Raw genomic sequence first — 7,744 nt, forward strand, 5'->3', positions numbered from 1 at the left:
TTGTGATATTAAATGTTGCGAAAACCTGGACGAGGCATACGGAGTCCCCTTCCCTGACGTCATGTTTCGAAGGCAATCAACCACCAATGAGTGAAGTCCTGTACTTGAATGAGAAAGAAAGAAAAAAGTTTGAAGGACCAGAGCTGTGCATACATTGATACAAAACGAAACAACAACAAAAAAGATTTTAACGATGTTTATCAACGGTAATACAGTAATGGGTTTCGCAGGCTTAAATACATGACTAGCAGTTATAGTTTTGTATTTAGAATTAAAAAAAATATGTATGAACTAGATAGACCGACGTACTATTCAAATTATAGATTGTTTAAAAAGAAGCAGTTAAAAGTCCTTCCGCACCAGCTGGTGCATAGGGCGGCGCCCATCTCCATTTCAGTAGCCCTGGGCCACACAACTTTTTGCAATCACTACAGCAGGGGCTAGTCCACTGGCAATGGAGTGTGTTCAACTTCCATACTCTTTCCCGATACTCTCCAAGCAGAGGTTAGGCTCCGGCTGTTTTTGACATTTTTAGGAGTTTTTATCGGGCTCTCTATTTTGTACTGTTTTGTTGATGTCTCACGGAAGCGAATAGAAAGCCCGATAAAAACGCATAAGAAAATGTAAAAAAAAAACCGAGCCTAACCTCTGCTTGGAGAATACTTCCCCGAATGCTAAGTGCTAAGCACAGAAAGCAGCATTTTTACCAAGTCTTTGGTGTGACTCGGAAAGAGACATGCCAAAAAATCTAGACTGCGTCATGATAAAGACTTTCGGTTGTGGTAGACATATGGATGCAGTTTTAAACCTGTTTCTAATCATTTACATATATCAAATCTTACAATTGTGCAAAAAAATGGTATTCTCTCAACAAGCTATGCAATGATAAGTGAATGTATATTTTTGCGGCCCAGAAAATCGTTTTATTGGTTTGACATCCAGGCTGCAAAGTAAAATAAAACTTCTTACTCGCAAACTTTACCTAAAACCAGGGAATGTCAATACGCAACAACTTATACGGACTTATGTACGCACTCGTGTGAACCCACCCTAAAGTTATATGTTACTCGTACCTTGTACATACTGGCAACATGACATCATAGTCATATGTATTCAAAAGAGTCGAAAAATGTAATAATTTCAGACGCAAGATTTGAAATCTGTAATCATATCTAGAAGTATCTGGATAGATTTAGATAAACGCAGATAAAGATAGATAATCTAGATACAAAGAAGAGCAAAGCATACAGTTAAAATTAATGTGCAAAATGTATTTTGCATTAGGTACACTAAAACGCACCCATCAAATCGACTCCATCCAAGCTGCAATAAAATGGGATAATGACAACGTTGTCTCTGTTCGCACGAACTTTCATTTTTGCTGGGTCAAGTTACCATTGATCATACATTTTAGGCCACATGTGTTCTCTCTATTGGACTCATTGTTAGGAATTTTTTCTTTGTTTAGATCGCCTTTTCATTTCTACGGTCAGTCGAGCGGTGGCAATACAATTTCTAAAGCTTCAAAGATCTTTTTTCATCTTTATGTTCAAAGATGTGTGTTTTTGTGTGGTAAATATTTCTAGAGTGACGCGCGTTGCGTGGATAGTTTCTGAATCGCGTGACAAACTGGCGACTATGTCCGCTTGGCGAGCGTGCCCGGAAAGCTGTGCTCGTCTCAGTTTTACCGGTTGGAGACCCCAGCGGACCCGTCAACCGATCTGATTGAACCAAAGATCTCCCGTAACTTGTACCGTACACGGTCTGCTCTCAAGCCGCATAATAGAGAGGGTAGCGAGGGTCAGCGGCCCACAACAATACACCATCCGACACCGCTATAAAAATGGACAATGTTATTGTGTGCTCATTTTCACCCCATCACGCTTCTACCGTCTCTATCTCCGCTCCTGTCTGACCAAGCGGTGTTTGGCTAATATTCTCGGCGTCACACAATCTTTACTGGTCCTAATATGATTTAAGCATAACAAAAAAATTTAAAAAGGGAAAATTCCGGCCCCGTCCGCGCTTGGTGGGCTGGAGCCCCGGGCTGGCGGCCGTATTACCGCGCAAATGAAGCGAGTATGTGAAAGGATTTGTTCCATCGCATTGGCTTCCAAAAGCTCTCTTCCCAAATGTCTGGCAGGCACTTAGCGCTTAATAAGCAGGCTCGACTTGAAAGCCCTACAGCGTCTGAACAGGCGTACAAAGATGAGCCCTTTCCTGCTCCCTGATTTTCTCTTCATTAGCCTGCAGTTAATTCCCACTCGGATTGAATAACTCGGCTCATTCTCTCCCCGATATCCCCAATATTATAGGCGCTAAGTACTGGGGCGATCCCGAGCGCCGTGGAGACGCTAAGTACGCCGCGATATTGGCTTCATTGCGCGAGTAGGTTTTCACCCGAGGTACTTGACAGGGCTGTTAATTTGGCATTTCCTCATCTCGACTCCGCGGATTCACGTCATAAATCTGAGCAGCAAGAAAGATCACGGATCCGCGGAGCTAATTGGTGCAGCCTCCCCCCATCCCCGCCGTACCGGATATCCAATATGTTTATGGAGGAGTTAATAGTGAACTAATAACGTATGAGATAATCTCTTACATAAAGCTCTTTTAGCCCCGTTACAGAGCTCACTTAGACAGAGTGTCATCAAGCGACGGGAGAAAGTTCCCGGTCGGATTTACCCTCTCTAAAAACATTACAAATAATAGGTTAATTGCCGGCGAATTGTAATAAAAGAAGGAATCAGATCAAATTTATGTCCCTTATTGGTACTTTTTATCTCGGTTGCTGCTTTATGGAAAAATCGATAGATACCAATTAGCTTCAATTAGGATAGATAGCGGAGCGAGTGGGAGGGAATATTGGCAATCCATTTGGTTTGCGTGCGCCGCTCGGATCCAATGTCCAATGTCATTCCGTTCGGAATAGGTTGAGCGCCGTGCACTGATGTCCGGAGAGACAGAGAGGAGAAGGGGAGGGAATACACACCGAGCTCACACAATCTGCTCCGCCAGTAAACACGCGATAAAATGGCGCAGTAAAAAAAAGTCAAGACGAAATAGAGAGACGAAGTAGAATACCCTCTACAACAGGGTTTTTTTGATTAAGGAAATTCGATTGGACGCGGGTCAATATAGCCCTGCCCCTGGTCTAGCGGCTGGGGTAATACATGGTCAGATTTGGCGTGTGGAAAAGGGATCGAATGTTCACCAGCGGCACTGAAATAACGGTTGAGCCACCGAGGGTCAAACTGCGCTTCAGGACTTATTTGTACATGGCGAGAGACGGGAGAGTGGCATTGGTCAAACGGCGACTGGACAGCTAGCCATGTCCGGTGGGCAGAGAGAGACTATTCAGCTGGCCTGGACTATCTGCATCTGAAACGGCGATACCCACATACGTTTATTTCTCGAATACCCAATTGGCTATACACAATAATCCCTTTACATCGAACTTCAAGAATTGAAATGTTATTCTTAACTTAAAGTTTTCTTTTGTTTCGCTACCTTATAAGAATTAAAGTTTTTTGTTTTGTTTCGCTACCTTATAAGAATTATTTTTCGGAAGGACCCTCTAACTTTGGTTTGTCTAAGTTCTGAATAGCTATTTCTGATGATGTCTATCCGAACAAAACACAAGAATCTGGAAACAAAAGATTTTGCAAAAGTTGTCACAAAATAAACACTTTAAAAAAATAAACAAGAAAACAAAAACTTTCACATCAATAATATTTCAATTAGATTTCCCATTATGTAATATGTAACATAGATTGTTTTGCATTGTTCTACAGAAACGTAAAAAAATATCATAGTTAAAGATAGTAATTGATCAAGAAATCAAGGGTAGACAAAATGGGGAGAGTTTATCTCTTTAGTAATGTGATTATACAATATGCAAATATCGTGTTTCTATACTTATTTGTAAATAGATTACATGGATAGGACCATGAAAATTGAAAAAAAATTTCAACTATTATTTTCTTCCAGTATGTAGTTGTGAAAAACATTTTTGAAAAAAGTTCACATTTGTAGGTCCAGGAGAAGTAAAATGAAAAATGATTTCTTTTTTCATATGATAACCTTTGAACTTATAATAGTAGCTTGAAGCTAGGGCGTGTTTAGTACTAATATCAGTAATAAGTTTGATTTCGCCCAGGGCCTAGCTGTAAGAGGTAAACTACATGTATCTAGCGTAATGCAATAAACTAAATGATTGAATGAATAATATCAACAATTTATCCCCAAATGGCAGATATGTATAGATTGTGGAATTTTCCCTGAAATTTGACTTGTTCAATGTCAACCACCACTCTACAAGCGCTGTTGAAGACTTTTTCGGTCAGTTTGTGCAATTTTTCACCCCCCCCCCCCCCTCTTCCTATTGCTTCGGTAATGATTAAGGAGTGTCTCGGCTGGAAGCACAGCGGAGAAAAACTTATGGAGGGGACGCGCATTTCGCGTATGGAAATGGCGCTCATGATTAAGCTTTTGAAAAACGTTGCCAGTACCATGCCTGGAGCTATGTGCGCAGATATGATGCCGCGACAGCCATAAACGAGAACGTCTTTACAAGAGATCTACTCGTAAAACCTCAGCTGTCAGAAAGGGAATCACAGCTCATCACTCAGGCAGACAAAGATGAATTCTGAAGCGCCACATTGAATTATTAGGACGGTGATTGCGGAAAAAGAGCCGCCACCTGGGAGCGCACAGTACAAATAAGGCACATCAAACTACAACAATATCAATTGGCGGTGTTGAATGCCATGATAAATTAGCGCCGCGTATCGCTGCATAGGGAGGTGACACGGGAGCCCCACAAGTACACATTCCAGGCACTTATGTCCAGCTAGGATGTTAAATAACGTGCCATAGCCTGACATGCCATTCATTTTGCTTGCAATATGCCTCTATTGGCATATCATTTCGGCACCTAATGGGCCCACTTGCAAGAGAAGTAGTTACAATTCATGTCCGCGTCGTAACGATTTCTCTTAAGCACTGCCTGTATTTTACGTTCGATATGGACATGCACGGACATTTATTATTTTACGGCCGCTATAATATTTCGCTCTTGGAGTGGGCTGCCTGGCGGCATGAACATGAAGTAGGCACAATGGCGGTAATTCAGGCAATCCCCGAGCAATTTGGGCGACTTGGGTAGCAGTTGATGTATTTACAGCTAGGCAGGGAGCTTCCACCCACGGCCCGCTCGCAGGCAAGGAATTCAAATTAAAAGTTTTCCCGTTTGCAATATTAGCAGATGCGTTAAGGGGAAAAGGACGTGGAAATTTTAATATAACGGGACGCGCGCTGTGCGTTTGGAGACGGCGGGGTGCTAGGAACCAGTGCCTGCGGGGGTACAGAAATGGCTCAGATTAGTACAGCATCAATATATATATAATAAGGCAGACAAGAGTCTAGTCCAAATCCCGAGTTTTGAGTACTTCCTCCCTGTATGGCTCCGGGTCATTTGAAGTAGGCATATTTTCCGAAGTGCCGTCTAAGTTTTTTTCACCGCCCAAAGCGGCAAGAAGAGTTCATCATTTCCGTGCTTGACTGTAATCAGTTCTCTGTGAACAACACAGGCGGGAAAACTCCGTCCCAGAGCTGTCGCTACTGCGGTACACAATAGGTGCTGGGCGTACACATCGGTACAGGGCGGCGCGCTGACACCTTAACTGATACATCTTCATGAAATAGATTTAAACCAACAATGCGCTAAAAAAATCTAGCGCAAAAAGGACACGTTCTTATTGTTGAAGGTAATGTTTTCCTTGTAGTTCGAAAGTAACATTAGTTTTATGGTATATGTATGTTCCAGGGCGGCGCTCTTAACTGATATATCTTTATAAAATAGATGGATTTAAACCGACAATGCGTTGAAAAAATTGAAACCAAAATGGAAACGTTCTTGTCGCTGATTTTTTTCCTTATAGACCGAAAGTAACATTAGTTTTATGGTTTATGTATGTTCCAGGGCGGCGCTCTTAACTGATATATCTTCATGAAATAGACAGATTTAAACCGACAATGCGTTAAAAGATTTAGAACATAAAGGAAACGTTCTTCTAGCTGAAGGTAATGTTTGCCTTGTAGTTCGAAAATAAAATTAGTTTTCTGGTTTATGTAAGGTGGAATCATATCGAAACAATAGTTTGACACATGCTTGAAATGTCTATCTTATTCTCAGCTTTCCGTACATTGATGGGAGCCAACTTTAGATCAATGTTGTGAACGGTTGTATACAAGAATTATGCAGTCATCAAAAGTATACAAAATTTTAGAAAATGAGCATCTTTCGTCGGGCCTGATATCGTGTCTTCCACCATATTGTGAGAAATTATTATTTCTTACAAGTACAAGTTAGCCTGGTTGCCATCCTATATTCTCCATACTTAGTATAGGTACCCCGGTAAACTACCTAGGGTGGCACATAGACGCATATAGTGTAGACGTAATGTTACTGTTATTGGTGTTACCCCCACCCAGTTTACATATTCTACTGCCATACCTGGGGTGCCAGACATTTGTAGGAACTACCGACGTGTTTTTCTTTTCCATACTGTGATTCAATATGGAATTCCATGGCGTTTAAAAAGTATTACCGCTGTGAATTATATTGTACCTTGGAATGGGGGCAGGTTCTGAAACCCTTGAACAATTAACTCACACGAACATCTATGGGAAGAGAGAAACGCCCATTTTGTGGTATCATACCGGTGTGGCATTTTTGGTATGTAAGAACTTCGGCAACATCAACTCTCATAATTCCACCGGATGCCATAATACCGCCACATGAGAAAAACACATTAATTAACAATGATTTCAAGAGATGTATCAATGCAGCACCAGTAATACTAAGTGTACGCTTCAGATTTTTAGGTGTTGAAGACAACTTTGAGAAGGCTTCTATAAGGATTTATTTTTGATGTGGCAGTATTATGGCACCTGGTGGAATTAATGGCAGTTGACACTCCCAGTCAATTATGAATGACAAAAAAATATTGGAAATAAACGGACACTTCTAAAATCAACCGGATTGTTTAACTGTACGCGACATGAATATGACATGAATAAATAAATACAACACAACATGACACAACAAAGTAAATACAAACAACACGCGCATGTTATCTTTAAGCCCACAAAAGTAAGCTCACAAGCTTCAGACTATATTCACAAACTATGAATCTGTGAGACAGAAAATTTATAAATACGAATTTTGCATATGATTTATGATGTGACAATTGTAGTGATTTTGCTGGAAAGACACCAGCGACAAGATTGCATGAAGTATCGTTGAGAATTACAGTTGGTGTGAGCTGTTCAATTTGACATGGCCGACTGCGGTTGCGGTGGATCATACCTGAATAAACACCAGTTTGCGGATAATCTTTTGTGAAAGGTGAGTGCTCTCTTTTTTGCTTCTTCCTTTGTCTACAATTTCGAACGAAAACAAACCATCATTTTTGACATTTAGTCCAGCTACTTACGGAACATTTAATGAATGAATGAATGAATGAAGACCTTTATTGTACATATATACCCACTGGGTTAAATACAGGTCGCAACAAAACAACAATTGACAGATACATGAAATATATACAATATCTACCAACACAAAAATCCTATTCTACTAAATGAGTTCGACTTATTCTCGCTTCTTTAAATTTGTGATATAAAAAATGAAGGAACAGATATGTGTTACAAGCAAAGATTTGTCTAAGTTCACAAGGAA

The sequence above is a fragment of the Branchiostoma floridae genome, chromosome 4 (genome assembly GCF_000003815.2).
Source record: "Branchiostoma floridae strain S238N-H82 chromosome 4, Bfl_VNyyK, whole genome shotgun sequence".
Taxonomy (NCBI): Eukaryota; Metazoa; Chordata; class Leptocardii; order Amphioxiformes; family Branchiostomatidae; genus Branchiostoma; species Branchiostoma floridae.